The sequence below is a fragment of the Pristis pectinata genome, chromosome 9, assembly GCF_009764475.1.
Source record: "Pristis pectinata isolate sPriPec2 chromosome 9, sPriPec2.1.pri, whole genome shotgun sequence".
In the NCBI taxonomy this organism is placed as follows: Eukaryota; Metazoa; Chordata; class Chondrichthyes; order Rhinopristiformes; family Pristidae; genus Pristis; species Pristis pectinata.
The window spans coordinates 43,511,622-43,528,812 of NC_067413.1; the positions used below are offsets into that span (position 1 = coordinate 43,511,622).

At 38.9% G+C, this 17,191-nt stretch overlaps 1 protein-coding gene across 4 annotated transcripts in view; it reads left to right on the plus strand.

The window, feature by feature from the left end:
• Positions 1-17,191, plus strand: part of LOC127574089 (neurocalcin-delta) — a 218,982-nt gene that overhangs the window by 120,659 nt on the left and 81,132 nt on the right. For all 4 annotated transcript variants that reach the window (XM_052022753.1, XM_052022754.1, XM_052022755.1 and 1 more), the window contains one exon: positions 9,392-9,467. The gene's annotated coding sequence lies outside the window, so the exon portion shown is untranslated. The remainder of the gene's footprint in view (positions 1-9,391; positions 9,468-17,191) is intronic.

A 17,191-nucleotide genomic window follows, 5' to 3' on the forward strand; every position in this document is an offset into this window, starting at 1 on the left:
AGAAGAACATTAAGCTCTTCAATGCTACTGTGCCATTCTGAGAAGTGTTTGGCTTCTGGATGTGAAGCTTACTGGATAGATTTTATGCAGAGCATGGTAATTCGATAAGGAAGTTTAACATATTAGTGATTTTCATTGTTCTTGTGTGTTTAATTCATTACTACATAGAATTACATAGAACACGCAGCACTGGAACAAACATATGACCCAACCCATCTGTGCTATGATCATAACCCACAAAATCTTTACCCTTTATCTCCACCTCATCTCCAGATTTTTAGGATATTTTCTCACATGCTCTTACTCCATTTCCCTTAGAAAGCATCTAGGACAATTGATTCAACCATTTTCTGCTAAACAGAGTTTCACATTCCAATTTCTCTCTCAATAGGGACATTTTCTATTTAATTTATTGCTGTGTTGACCCTATTACCTCTATAGGCTGCCAACTAATGAGTAAAACAAAGATTCTAAACCAAGGTTTAGTACAACTTAATCTTTATTAGCACTCAAGTTACTCAAGCATGTGTGCATATGATTGACTTCTAACAACTTCACATTTGACTTACTGCTCCAACTTATAACTTCTCATATTAAATCACAAGACTCACGGCTTGAACGTATTACCTTTTTGAGATGAGCTAACCAGGCTCACACCTTCCAGTTCTTTAATTGTAAGGGTGACTGTTCATACTTTGTAGTTCATCATGCAGTCCCTTCGCAGGATGGCAGTTCCCAAAACATCCCTGTTTGCTTACCCTATTCTCCGAATGGTTCACTGTGGGACGGTGTACAATGGGATAGTTCATAGGGCTGTATCAGCATAACTCTTATTTCCTCACATTAACCAGATGTTGATCATTAACCAGACCTTCCATCGTTGTCCCTCATTATTCTGAACCCCCCCTCCCCCGCTAGCAAAACGTCCTTCTAAAGCCTGCCAGGATACTTGACATATTGTCTTTGGCTACAACCATCTATATTTTCTTTTCGTCCGATTTTTTGTTTTGATTCTCTCAGCAGTGAAGACATACCTTCCATATCTTAAAAGAAATCTGCTAAGTTCCCCAGAATATTTTCTAAAAGAAAAACCCCAACCTAATCAATTGTTCTAGGTAGATATAAGCTATCAGATGTTGTACCACCTATGTATACTTTTTTGGAGCTTCAATGTTTTTTTTAGCATTGAAATCAGGATCTAGAAATTCCAGATTTCCAAACAAAAACTATGCAGTGCCATTGAATAATATGGCACACATTTCTAGATATCTTAGTGCCTGTCAGGAAATTTGACTTCAGAGTTTTTGGCAGTTATCATAGCACATTTTCCTCCTAGTCATAAGCATCTGCAAATGGCGACATCACTAGTGCAGCTGCCAAACTTGCAAGATTTTCAACCTCACTAGTCTGAAAATTGACAGTTGTCACTTACTCAGAGAACAACCTGGTTTTACTAACCACATTCCCTTGAGACTGCCCTATTTACAGGGCCAGCACTCAATCTGCATTCTTTGACCTCACTGAAATCTGATCTTCTGCAACCTTAAATATACCCTCACACATGCACCTGGACTGCTTTGCCCATGAAGGTCAAGTCATGTCATTCTAAACTTTCTAGCCTCAGAATAATTTAGGCTGTTGCTAGTGATCTTTGTCACATCTCACAGTTTACTGCTCACACTACATTACTACCTAAAACTTCATAGTCAAGGAACAGAATGAATTTCTTAAGTGAATTTCTCTTGAGTCCAGAAGAGCAAGCAGAGTAAGAATGAAGATTTGCCTGCATTGCAGGATTCATCATAGTGAAGGCATTTAAAGAGACCTCCATCCTGCTAGAAGTACCTGGATGTAGATACTGTTCTTCACCATCCCGTCAGGGCCCCTATGAACCCTCCCTCCCATCCTACCACCATCACCAAATAGAACTCTGTCACTCCCTTTCCATCACTGCAACATCTATTCATTAAGTAGCAACGCTCTCCCATATCTGGAAGAGTGCTGCTTTTATTGTGGAATGTCTCTTTGACAGCTGTTTGCATAGGTCACACCTGTGAGACTAAATGCTGGCAGTTAAGCAAAATTGCAACTAATAAATAGAATGTGGTAGGAAGAAACTGATAGTATGTGGCAATACACAGGAAAATCCAACAACTCCATTCTGTGAACTTCACAATTAGACATCTCAGTCTTTATGCGGCGTTTACAAACAGTGCTATGGTGGCCCTTGATGCTGTGATTATTGCACCAATAAAAAGGTAGTAAAGCAGTTTCTAGGCTCAGGACTGTGTAACCTCTAGTACAGTGTGACTGGGGTCATAGAGTCATACAGCACAGAAACCGACCCTATGGCCCACCAAGCAATGCTGACCCTTTTGCCAATCTACACTAATCCCATTTGCCACATTAAGATTGTATCCTTCTCTACCTTGCCTATTTAACTGTTTGTCTAAATGCCTCTTAAACTTAGTAATTGTATCTCATTCCACCACCTCCTCTATAAGTGCATTCCAAATAGCGACCACAGTGAAAAAAAACAGGCACGGTAGTGTAGCGGTTAGCGTAACGCTTTACGGTACCAGCAACCCGGGTTCAATTCCGGCCACTGTCTGTAAGGAGTTTGTATGTTCTCCCTGTGGCTGCGTGGGTTTCCTCTGGGTGCTCCGGTTTTCTCCCACATTCCAAAGACGTATGGGTTAGGAAGTTATGGGTATGCTATGTGGGTGCTGGAAACATGGCGACACTTGCGGGCTGCCCTCAGAACAGTCTACGCAAAAAATTCATTTCACTTTGTGTTTCGATGTACATGTGACTAATAAAGAAATCTTATCTTTAAATCTCCTACCTCTCACCTTAAAACTATTCCCTTTTGTTTTGATACTCTTACCTGGGTAGGTTTTGACTTTCTACCGTATCTATTCCTCTCATAATCGTACTTACTTATATCAGGTCACCCCTCAGCCTCCTTCACTCCATAGAAAACAAGCCCCAAAGTAAGCCAACAATAGAAATTTTGTTGTGACTTAAGCAATGGCTTGAGGAATCTATATTGTAATTTTCTGCAAAATCTGCTTTGGAGCAATTTTGAATGCTGAGGAAACTTTCCAGCAAATGCTATCTCAATATCAGCGCACACCATAGATTATAACTATTGGCAGGCAATTTTTATGAGCACAGCATCATCCGACATATGTACAAGGCAATTATTAGATCAAATAAAAGTTTGAGGAACCTTTCAAGAGCAAACTGAATCAACTAAATAGCATAATTTCTAAGGCACATTTAAAAACAGTTAACCAAACTCTCAAAACAAAATGCTTAGTAAAACTTAAAACAGTTGCACTAACTTTCAAAAAGCTTGTTATATTGATGAGACCTTTACCTTGAGAGTCTATTCCCATGGCCTTCTCACATTATAATGTGCAAACAGTTAATAATTCTAATACATGAGAGAGAGCTTTTAAAAGCCACACTATGATGTGACTGCATATAGTTTGAATTGATTGCTCCATTTTGTAGTGGTTTCTGATTATTGGTGAGTCACTTTTACCGTTTGTCCCGTTAACAGAATTGCCTTTTGATTAGTGGACAATTCAATCTTTGAAATATAGGAAATTGGAAGAGGAGAATACCATTTACCACTCGTGCCTGCTCTACCGTTCAAGGGATTGTGGATGATCAGTGATCTAACTCCATACATCTGTTTCATTCTTTTAAGTTAACTATCTTTAGTACTCATATTTAAAAACACCAGTTGACCCGAAATCAGTTTCTGAAAAAAAAACAATTTTTAATTGCCTTTTTATGTATAGCAGGGATATGGGCAGTGTTGTGGTTAACTTATTGGACTAGCAACTGAAATTCTGGCCTCTAGCTCCTGGGACATGACTTCAAGTCCCACCAAAGCAACTGGGCATTTAAATTTAAATAATTAAGTATACCCAGAATTTTAAAAAAAGCTCTTCTCAGTAACTATGTGATTGTTGTGAAAAAAAAACTTTATTCACTGATGTATTTCAGGGAAGGGAAATCTGTCTTCCTTATATAATCTGGCTTTAGGATATCACTTAAGTATTCAACTATCTCCCTGGTTACTTCCTCCCACTGATGCTTCCTCTCAGATTTTGAGAGTCTCTTGGGGTCCCCACACAATCAGGACCTTTCCCAAGGAGTTCGCTTATTCAACAAAGGTGGCAATGTCAGCATTGATCAAATAAGTGCCCACTCCTAGGTCTATGCTCCCCATGCTACAAAATGGATTCTGGATGTGGTTTGATTCAGAGCTCACTTCTCCTTTAAGAGGTATAAATGCGATGTGAATTAACAGGTTATTTTCAGCTGGCATACAGGATGCTGGAAATTACTCATGCTTAATGTTTGCTAATGGGAAACACATCATTATTGCCTCCTCCTAAGTGCTGAAATTCATGCATGGTTTATGCATGGAAAGAAGCACTAACAGCATTAGCCTAGATATCTTGAAAACTTTAATAAAAATCACTCCTTAACCACCTAAATTTCAGGGAATAAAAGAATTTGTGTAATCTGTTGTTTAAAACCTTAGGATCCAGGTATTCTGATAAAATTTTTTAAAAACTGCAGATGCTGTTAAACTGAACTAAAGTCAAAGTCGAGTTTATTGTCATATGAGCTAATACATGTATGCGTAGGTGCAATGAAAAACTTACTTGCAACAGCAACACAGGCACATAGCATCATATAAGCAGCATTCACAAGAAAAATAAACGTAAAATATACATAATTTTTACAAGAAACAACACAATTAGAAAAAAAATCCATTTTAGTGCAAAGTGATCAAAGTGATCATAGTGTTGCTATATTGTAGTGATTAGGGTTGTGCCGGTTAGTTCAAGAACTGAATGGTTGAAGGAAAGTAGCTGTTCTTGAACCTGGTGGTGTGGGACTTCAGGCTTCTGCACCTCCTGCCCAATGGTAACTGCGAGAAGATGGCATGGCCCAGATGGTGGGGGTTCTTTGATGATAGATGTTACCTTCTTTAGGCAGCGCCTCCTGTAGATTCTACTGATGGTGAGGAGAGATGTGCCCGTGATGTACTGGGCTGAGTCCACTGCTTTCTGCAGCTTCTTACATTCCTGTGCATTTGAATTGCTGTACCAGACCATGGTGCAACCAGTCAGGATACTTTCAACAGTACATCTGTAGAAGTTTGTTAGACTGTTTGGTGACAAGCTGAATCTCCTAAGAAAGTGTGGAAAGATAAACAGTTAACCTTCCAGGCCCAAGGTGAAGGATCAATGGGTCAGTTCTGACAAAGGGTCCCAGACCTGAAGTGATAACTGAAGCAAAACACTATGATGCTGGAGGAACTCAGTAGGCCAGGCTGCACCAGCTGAGTTCCTCCAGCATCACAGTGTTTTTCATCTAGATTCCAGCATCTGCAGTCCTTTTCCTCCTGAAATAATTGCTTTTCTTCCCACTGATGGTGCCTGACCTACTGCTGTTTATAGCATTTTCTGTTTTTATTTTATATCTGATAAATGTTGCACTCCATTTCCACTGCCCCCCCCAAAATGTCAATATATCATTTCTAAACTGCAGTGTCCCAAAATGCTCACAGTACTATTTCGCACAGCCTGGCAGATATCTAAACCCTTTGCTAGGCACGAAGGTTAGCATTTCATTTGGATTATTCGTTATTGTCCAATCTCATCCATGGAATTTCAAGGACTCATTGCCTAGAAATTGGACCCATTTGTGCATGATTTTATAAAACAAAATGCAATTTCCAATCTTCAGATTGCACTAGTGATCATTTTCAGAACAATTAGCAAAATTAGCAATGGGGGGGTGCGGGGGGGGGGGGGGGTGGTGGTGGTGGGAAGAAGAATCAGCCTGGCCGATTCTGGACACATTGCAGAACTCTGGTTTACTTCATTATGATTCTGATCCAATCAATATATTTGAGAAATTTGTTTATTAAACAATGAGTAACAAGGAGAAAACAATTTGCCTTATTAAAGTACACAACTCTCACAGCCCTACTGCTAGTGGAGACCCCTCACAACAACAAACATAAGAGCCATCATTAGTCCTTACTAGCACTCATGACCACAGTTCAAAAAGGAAGTCCACTCAATTTATCCAAGAAACAAACTGTTCATAAACAAGTGTTCTCACATTCCTTCTGCTGTTTTGGACTATTAGCAACAATAAATGTAAGCCCATCTTTTTTTTCCCCTCTGTGACAGTAGGCACTACTTACAAAGGTAACATCCTCCCCATTGGTGGGGAATCTCCTTTTATATACATGCTTAAACAACTTACTGACACATGACATCCTTCCTGTCACATGACTAATCACTATAGCAAACAATGTTTACTTAAGCTGGTCAACACATTAACCATTACCATGCTAGTGTTTTTTAGCAATGTTAATTGCACATATCACAAAGTGCCAATAAGTAGAATGTATAATATCACTTTTCTAACTGATTACAAAGTTCTTGTCATCTTCTGCATCCCACTACAGATATAAAAACAGAAAATGCTGAACGACCTGAAACATTAACTCTGTTTCCCTTTCCACAGTTGCTGCCTGACCTGCTGAATGTTTCCAACATTTTCTGTTTTTATTTTGGATTTCCAGTACATGCATTTTTTAATAAAAATTCACTTCTGGGCATGATTCACTCTTGTGCATCTGACATTTGCTCAGCATCAGATGTATATTTAATTGACACCATCTGGTGTGCCAGTAGCCATTTTATGTTTATTTACAGAAATTATATGTTAAAGTTGTGACTTACAACCGCTGATTATGTACCTCAATGCAAGATGCTGTAATCACTGGTTCCTTGATGAGCTTAGAGCTTTCAATGGCTTGGGACCACTCATGGCACACGGGCCCACTGGGCCAGACTATCACACAAGGATCCACAAACACACAGGTCAGTGAAGTGCCTCTCCTCCCCTCCCCCACTTTTACCCTATGGTTTCCTGCATGTTCTTGGCAACTTTTTATGGTGCAGTATTGTGGATGCCAAGAAGAACATTCATTAAGAGCTAACTTAAAGATTTGAAAACAGGCCTAACAATTTTTTTAACAGGGCTTTTCTCCCACTTCATGATTTTTCTGCAATTCACCCATTTTAATGAATCAAAAATGGGGAACTCCAATTTCTAGACACATATGGGATCTAACCATGGACCCTACATTGCTCCTTTCTTTTCACCATTTAGAAAATGTTTTACCTTCTTGAGGTTTAAAATTGATGACCACTTGCTCAATCTATGATTATCATACAATATAATCAAGGAACAGCAGGAGCATGTTATCCACCTCAACTGAATCTCCCACAGCTTCCTCTACTTATTATCTTAAACCTGTGCACTAACCGTTGCTGTCAAGATCTGAAAATAAGATGTTTCCCAATTTTCAGCCCCATAGTTAGTTGTAATTGGTCCTGAGGACTTCCTGCTCAGAACCCCGCCAGATAATGCAGGGAGTTGTCTATCACTTTCCTACAGTATAAATCTAATTTCCCATTTATATTGGAACTTGACAACAACAAAAATGCCCTTTTACATGTAAATGACTAATGACTGATGTAGTGATTTTTTTTTGAATGGAGCAATGAACATTCAATATTTTTCTTTGCTTTGAAAAAGGTGTTCAGTGGATGGTGGGTCACTTTCATACTACCTTCATTATGACTTCTATGTATACAACATTTATTTGTTCATGGAATGTGATTGTCACTGGCAATGTGACCATTTGTCGCCTGTGCTGATTGTGTTGAACTGAGTGGCTCGCTAGGACAATTTTGAGGGCAAAGACTGAGCAAGGATGGCAGATACCTGCACTTATTTTAGACCCCTAATTGCCCTTGAACTGAGGAGGTAGTTAAGAGTCAACCACATTGCTGGTCTGGAGTCACAAATAAGCCTGATTGTTAAGGCTAGCAGATTTCCTTCCCTGAAGGGCATTTGTAAACCAGATTACTTTTTAAAATCTGTGGCTTTATAGTGATCATTAATGACACAAGTTTACATTCCAGGTCAGTCAGCCTTGCTGCAGTTTGAACTCAAGTCTCCATATCAATAATCCAGGGCTTTGGACACTAATTCAGTAATATAACTCTGGTGCTATTGCACTATGATTTTTAATGAAATTGACTGTGGAGAGCTGCGGCAATGGGCTATTAACTAGCGGTTCCTGGATAGCCACTCAGTAATAAAGATAAAATATGCTTTATGCTTTTTTTCATCACTACCCTGAAATCACATATGGTTCCATCGAGAAATGCTGATATTCACAAGATGTGTAGAGATAAAGCAGTGTTGCTACGATCTAATGTTTCCATGGCCACTGTTAGCTATTTCTTCAAAGAATTACTGTCAAAGTCTCCTAGAAGCTTGAAAAAATGTCATAAAATAAAGTTTTATGTTTTCAATGGTTCTCACAAATCAAGACAATGATAAGATAATGGGCCAGAATTTGCTGTCAAAACAACAGCAAAGCTAATGGTATTCTTTGTTATTTATGGATAAACGATACATTAACTTCAAGTGAGAAGTGATTAAATGTCTGGAGTTGTGCCTCCCTGCTATTTGCTTCACAAAAATGCTATCTTGCTCTTAGCCCATTCCTTTCAAGAGCACACTGGATTTGCCGATTAATTTTGCACAATATTGGTAACAGAAAGTTGTGTTATTAAAAATGTAAGTAACCTTTTAATAACATGATAAGACTAACATTCTATCTCTTTATCTCAGCCCCTGAAAACTAACCAACAGAAGTTACAGGCCTTTGTTTTTTACTTTCTATTCAATCCGCCCTTTTTTTTTTTCTGTATGTTGATTGACTTTGAGACAGAACTTTTCAGCAGTTGTACCCCAATCTACTGGCATTTAACATCACAACTTCCCCATGTGACAGAAATTTCTGAGCAACCGTGCAATCATGAAGCATTGGATTTGCAGGCCAAACTCCACTGGCAGATTCCCAGCTGTGCTCCAGCATTGGATTCCATATGACTAAGAAAATACCCCCATGGACTGACATAATTACTTGGTTTCCAGTGCCTAATGTTCATCACTGTGAGTTATCAAATTGCATTTGAAGCAATAATGGACTCAAGGGGCAGAGTGTCAAGTCTAATTTAATGTAGACGGCATTGGATGCCCTGTTATGGCAAAATCTGATCCATGATTGTTTGAACCCCAGGCATCTCGCACATTAAACATTCAATTTTATAGCCCTGTGATGTTTCCAAGGCAATATATATATCTTCTGTGATTTTGTGTATGTGTTTGTGTCCAGTGTCACTCAGTGTAATTTATGTAATTATCTATGTGGTTCTGGTAATTGTATTAATCATTTACTAATGTACATTTTTTTTTTGGACAGGTTATCAGTGCACTGCAGCTGGAAGTTGAGCCGCTCGGTAACTGCCAAAGACGCGCTGTGCATTTCTGTTGAACTGGTGAGTTTGATATTCGTTTTATAAGTTGTATATAGTTAATAAAATATGGCTTTGAGGGTTTTAAGTATATTTAATGCTATGTATCAGTATCAAAACGCCAACAAAAGCAACATGCTCACTTTCAAGTGCCAAAAAAAAATGTGATATTATTTTCTTGCCTGTTTCTTTACTTCACTTTTAAATTTAAAATTTTGAACGGATTGATTTCTACAGTGCATGTCTAATGTTTATGGAACCTTCCTTATCATTTCCCGGTTTTCATCCAGATTACATTCAATGGAGCATTTATTGACATCGAGACTGATCTGCAAGCACTGTCACCTAGCAACATTTAACATATGCCAGCGTATAATGCTTTTCTTAATTTCACATGACAGGATTATGGAATGATTTTTCAGAAAATAATGGGATTCATAATACCTCCTTCTCTCCATTTTTTCCCCCTATCTCTCCTGAGGCAACCGATACTGGGATGCAATTCAACTACCATCAGCTATCCTCCTGAGTACTTGAGCAAAGCGTTTACGCATGACTGGAAGTAACAGAATGTTCATAACTGCTGCCAGTTTTGGTGTGGGGTTTAGGGGGAAATGATGCTGTGACTGATGCTGATCCTGTAGTGTCATTTTAGATGGAATCATTGGATGCCAGTCTAATGGGATGGAGCTCTGGGGGATTCTTCCCTTCTCTAGACAGGGATGTTGAGGCCAAATGTAAGGGTCTCAGTTACTGTTCCAGTTATGATCAGCAAACTCACTATGTTAATAAGAACCGTCAGGTAACGGGAACAAGTAAAGCCAGACAAATGATTGCTATTAAAGGTTTGCAGTTACTGATAAAGTTACCAGTTTTGACATATTTATATACAAATTTTATGAAAGGAAATCATTTTGAGGATATAACTAGCAGGAAAGGTAAGGGGGAGGGAGTGGATGTGGTACTTCCCGAGTTTCAAAAGGCCTTTGATAAGATGATGAACGTTACATAAGGTAACACTCAAAGGGGTGGGGCAGCTTGGATAGAAGACTAGATGGACAAAGCAAATTATGAATAAATGGATCATTTTTAGGTATGTTACTAGTGGGATGCCATGGGATGCACAAGAATACTTAATTTATATTCATGATTTAGATGAGAAGACAGAAAGATTGCATTATTTCTAAGTTTGCTGATAGATCAAAGTCAGGTGACAACTGAGCCATGAGGAGATGCAAAGAGATGTAGACAGGCTATGCCAGTGGCAAGAAAGTGGCAGTTGCAGTATAGTGTAGAAAAATATGAAGGCATTACTTTGGTAGAAACAATGGAAAAACAGAATACTTATTAATGGTGAAAGTCTAGTAAATATTGGTGTGCCTAGGGTGTGATAGTTTATGAGACAGAAAGCAAATTTGAAGTCATTAGTGATTAGTAAAGTAAATAGTACATTTACCTTTATTGCAAGAGGGTTGGAATACAGGAATAAAGAAGTGCTGATATTGTACAGGATTTTGGTGAGACCTCATTTGGAGTACTCAGAAGAGTTTTGGTTTCCATGTTTATACTTTGCCTGTCCCTCCAATTCCTTATTCTGTTGTCTGTTCATGAAGTGCTTCCAAACCACACTAACCCATTGTTAGGTGTTGAATGATGCTGGCCATAGAAAAAAAGGAATATTGGGAATGGGCTGGTGAAGAACATAAAAGTAGAAAGACATGGGAATGCACTCAGGAATAGAAGCCCAAGGAGATGGGGCCCAGGAAAGAGGTGTATATGTAAACAAGTGTTCAACAAATGTAAAGATGTTGTATTTGAGAAGAATGGCTACATGATGGCTCCCGACAGCTGCTTAAGAAATGCTCCTTAGAATTATAGATGTGGTTGTGACTTTAGAAAAAACATATTGTGCAAACCCAATTGTTGATTTTTTTTACCATTTTAAATAATTTGACATAATATTTTCATGTACTTTGTAGTTACTTTGCTGTGAAATGCGAAGAATAATAAATGGCCATATCTAATATGAGTGATAAACTGAATTGTTAGTCATATCATTTGAGCTCAATGGGTAGAGGAGTCAGGGTGATAGTCCTGCAGACTAGCCATCTCACCCACCTGACTTAAGTGGTCAGAACTGAAGGAAAGACTTAGTGGTCAGTGTGAGCTATGGATGCAGTTAAAAATAACTGTGATTGTACATTATGTTGATTTACAAGCAAATACAATATGTTTATGAGTAACAAGGAACAGCTGTTAAAGATGTTTTATCTTTTCTGTGAAAGTAACCAGTGTTAGCTGGCAGAAGGAAATTCAGGTCCATGCAGCTAATAGCTCCCCAGGGAAGTTTCTTCCGTGACTTCAACTACTTACATTTCTTTATATTTTACATATTTCTAGCTGGGCAAAAGAAGTGGTTGATTGTAAAGGAACTAGTTTTTTTTCAGTACTTTACTCCTTGTAATAGACATTGTTATTGTTCTTCATGGTATTTGAAACTTACCCATCCGTTATCTTTGGAATATTTGCAGTGCCCTCCCCAGTAAGACTGATGCATAGTATAGGCTTAACTTTCCTGCCATTTCCTTGTTTCCTGTTATTAATTCCCCACTTTCATTCTCTGTCTCACTGTAGCTATCCTCTTTTTATATATTAGTAGAAGCTCTTGTTCTTTCTTTTGATATTACTTGCCAGTTTTGTCTCGTAATCAATTTTCTCTCCGATTTGCTTCTTAGTCCTTCACTGTTGGTTTCTGAAAAATTCCAGTCTTCTGGTCTACCACTAACTTTTGCTGCTTTATATACTCTAGTTTTTGATCAAATATTTTCCTTGATCTCCTTTGTTAAGTATGCATGGCTTCTCTTTCTCAGTGAATCCCTCTTTCTAATTGGGATACATTTCTGCTGAACATTATAAAATAGCTGATAAACAGCCTCATCTAATGACCTTTCTTTTTAGCCTGTTTTTCCAGTCCACTCTCCCCAACTCTACCTCTATATCTTGTAATTGACCTTTTTTAACATGAGGACACTGGTTTTGGATCCAGGGTGTTTGCTCAGACTGTATTCTACGATGCTGTGATCACTGCTCCCTAAGGGATCCTCAGTTACAAGATTTCTTATTAATCCTACCTCATTACATATGACCAAATTTAAAATAGCCTTTTCCTGGGTAGGTTCTTTAACCTACTGCTCTAGGAAACAATCTTTGACACACTTCCTAAGTTCCTCTTTTGCAACACCCTTGCTTGTTTGATTAGTCCAAGGAATGTGCAGAATCACCCATGGTAATTGCATGCCTTTGATATTTTGCCATTTATGTATGTGGCAACATTTTGGGGACTTATAGACCACTCCCACCCATGTCTTTTTCTCTGTTATGCATTATGTCCATCCAAAGCAGTTCCGCAACATAATCCATTGTGTCTATATCACTACTCACTGCTGTGCTGATACCTTCCTTGATAAATGACCCTACCCCACTTTCTTTTTCTTTCTGCTTATTCTTCTGGAATATCAAATAACCAGGAATATTGAGTTCCAAGTCCTATCACCATGCAACCATGTCTCTGTAATAGGTATTAGATCAAACTCATTTATTACTATTTGTCCTGTCAACCAGTCTGTCTAACAAATGCTGCGCGTGTTCAAATAAACAGCCTTAAGCTTTGACTTTTACAATTTTTTACTCACTCTTTTGCTTACATTTTCTGCCTTTTCATATCAGGACTTTGATTTTCATCCTCCCCTTCACTATCCTGTGTCACTGCTCTCATTTCTTTTTGATTTATAAAACTTCTTGTCACTAAGACCGTCCTTCCACCAATTAGTTTTGCCAGGATACTGGTCCAAGGACGGTTCAAATGAAGCCTGTCAAAACATAACAGCTCCCTCTTCCCCCAATACTGGTGCCAGTGCCCCATAAATCAGAACTCATTTCTCTCATGCCAACCTTTAAGCCATGCATTTATTTCTCTAATCTTATTGACTGTCTGCCAATTTGGATGTGACTCAGATAATGAACAGGAGATTATCACCCTTGTGTTCTGCTTTTTAATTTTGCCCCAAACTGCTGATAATCCCTTATCAGAATCTCATTCCTAGTCCAAGCTATGTCTTTAGTGCCTACATGGACCATGACGACTGGATTATCCTCTCCTCCTACTCTCTCATGTCTGCAGTTTGTGTGTGTCATAAGGTGGTGTCAAATTGCTGAAATGTGCTACAGCACGAAAGAAATTCACAGTTCAATTTCTAAATATTCTGCAGCTTAACACCACACAGATATTATATCAGGGGCTAAGGTTTTAAAATTGTTGCCTTCAGTGCATATTCTTCCACTCCAGGAGGTGCTGACTCATTCTGGGGAACATTACATTTCAATTTGCAACTCCTCAGCAAATTAAGCAGCCCATGCCTGCATACAGCAAGACTTTGACAACATTCAGATGTAGGCTGATAAGTGAAAATATTCATACCAGCAAAGTGCCAGGCAATGACCATCTTCAACAAAAGACAATCTAACCACCTACCCTTTACATTCAATGCCATTACCATTGTTGAGTCCCCTACTATCAATATCCTGGGAGTCACCACTGACTCGAAACTCAGTGGGAGCAGCCACATAAATACTGCGGCTACAAGAGCAAGTTAGATGCTGAATGTCCTGTGGTGAATGACTCACCTCCTGACTGCCCAAGGCTTTTTCACTATGTACAAAGCACGCATAATGAAACAATCTCCACTTGCTGGATAAATGCAGCTTTAACAACTCTCAAGAAGTCCAACACCAAAGACAATGCAGTTCACTTAACTGCCACGCCATCTACTACCCTAAACATTTGTTCCTTCCACCACAGGTGCATAGTAGCTTTAGTGTGTACCATCTACAAAATGAACTTGTGTTACTCACCCAGGCTACACCACAGCACATCCCAAAGCCATGATCTCTACTACCAAGAAGGATAAGGGCAGCAGGTGCAAGGGAGCACCACCACCTGCAGGATCCCCTCCAAGTCACATACCATCCTGACTTGGAAATATATTGCCTATCCTTCAACATCACTGGGTCTAAATCCTGGAATTCCCTATCTAATGAGATGTGGGGGTACCTTCAATAGAAGGTATGCAATGATTCAAGAAGGCAGCTCACCACTACCTTCTCAATAACTGTAATGCATGGGCAATAAATAACACCCATATCCCAAAAGTGAATATTAAAAAAAAATCTGTATTGCAACCCTCACTTGCTACTGTTCTTCTTTGCAGCCTTCAGCAACCTCAGCAGGCAGAAGTGCACCAGATTGCAGCGTTGCAACTATGCTTGATCATGTCTTCAACTGAGGTTTGCAATAACAGCCACGTTGTCTACCGATGATCACAAAATAAATAAGGATAACGAAAGCCATTCAGCTCATCTTATTTCATCCCTCAAGAAAGATTATGCAACAATAGTTGTCTTAAATAATTATAGGGTTTTCACTTCTGTCACTTTATCTGGGATCCTTTTCATATATTGATCACTCTGTGTGAATCAGAATTTCCTGGTATCTGTCCCAAATTTGTCTTTACTAGTTTGAAACTGAATCCTCATTTCCTACTCTCACATTAAATTAACAATCTACTGTGCTTTGTTTACAGAATTTTATGACTCTTCTTGGATGAAGAAAGTCGGGTTGACATTGTCTACCTGGATTTTTAGAAAGCCTTCAGTTGGGTACCTCATGCCAAGTTACTTTATAAGATAGAAACTTGTGGCATCAGTTGGGATTTAATATACAGTACCAGATAAGGCATTGTTCCATCCCTGTAGCCAAAAGTTTTAATAAATGGACATGGTTCAGCCTGGAACCACATCACTTGTGAACTTCTTTGTCTCCCTTCCCTCCCTGGATTCGATGCTGTCAATGTTAATGACCTGGACAATGATGTTGGGAGTACAGTTAATAAGTTTGCAATTGTAGAATTAAGGCAGTGGTTAAGAAAGTAAATAAATTCAATTAAGTACAAAAATATTTAAAGTCTAAGGGAGTGGTTCACAATGATAGATGTAGTTTAATCTAGATATATGCAACATCATGCTTATTGATAGTGCCAAGACAGAACACACAATTCCAGAGGATATTGCAGAACAAGTAGAGCGAAAGATTTTGGTGTTCACATGACCAATATAGAAAATTCAGGAATGATTAACAGATGTTTGTTTTGTATTAATAGAATCATTCAGTATATTTAGGAGAACTGCATTCTGTTATGAAACAATAGCTGATCAAATTGATTCAAACCTAACTTTGATCTTCTAAAACACCACCCATTGCTATATTGTTCCAGTTAAATAGGCTGGGGAGCAAATGAGGAGACAAATTTAGAATATGGATGGTAGAAATAGACTAATTGTTAAGCAGTTGTTCTCTTGGAGAGTTATGAGTCATTGTAGTACATTTTGTCTGATATGATGTATGGTGAGGTTCAGAGAGAGGCTAGGAGAAAATGATTTTGAATGGTCCATTGAACATTTTGAATATGGGGCACACTAGACTTCTCTGATGCTTATGCTATCTAACTTGGTGCAGTTCCATTTTCTGGTTTCAGCCACCTGATTGTGGTAAGATCATCAGCAGCAATGATCAATCTATGTTGTCAGATTGTTTGGATATGCTTCACTGGCAAGGCCAGCATTTATTGTCTGTATCTAATTTATTAAAAAGGTGGTGGTAAGTTTATTTCTTGCACTGTTACAGTCCTTGTGGTAAAAGCATTTCCAGAGTGTTGTAGTTCCAGAATTTGACCTGGCAATGATGAAGAAACAGTGATATATTTCCAAGTCAAGGATGATATATGATTAGTAAACAAAGGCACAGGTGGAAGCTCACCCATGTGCCTTCTGCACTACTGTACCTTCATCACTGTGTGAATTAGAAATGAACCTGTACATTGGAATTAACCAGTAACTCAGATCCACACATAAAGGGATTGAGTTTATACCCCAGTACCACACAGACTGGGATCGAACCTGTGGCCCAGTACAGAATGGAATTGAACCTGTGACTAAAGATAGATTGGAATTGAACCTGTGCCTCAGGATGGACTGGGATTGAACATGTGACCCTATACAAACTAGGATTGAACCAGTGGCTCAGCATGACACTGACTGGGATTGAACCTGTGGCCCAGTACAGACTGGGATTGAACCTGTAGAGCAGTATAGACTGGGATGGAATCTGTGGCTCAGTATGATGCAAACTGGGATTGAACTAGAGGCTCAATGCAGACTGAGAATGAACCTGTTTCTCAGTATAATAAAATTATTAAAACAACTTCTGATGAAAGGCCTTCGACCTGAAACGTTAGGTCTATTTCTCTTCCCACAGATGCAGCGTGACTTGCTAAGTATTTCCAGCATTATTTTTATTTTAGATTTCCGGCACCTGCAGTTTTTTTAAAATTTTCACATTCTGTTTCTCAGTACAGACTTGATTGAACTTGTGGCCCAGCGGAAATTGGATTTCAACCTGTGGCTCAGTATCACACAGTTTGGGATTGAACCCATGTCTTAATATCATGCATTCTGTGTTTGAACATGTAGATTAGTACAGACTGAGAGTCAGCTTGTGGCCCAGTATAGACTGGGAATAAACATTTGGACTGATACAGAGTGGGATCAGTGCCTGTGGCCCAGTAAAGCGTACTGCTGCCTCACAGCTCCAGGGACATGGATTTTATTCTGACCTTTTACCATGTGGGTTTGCA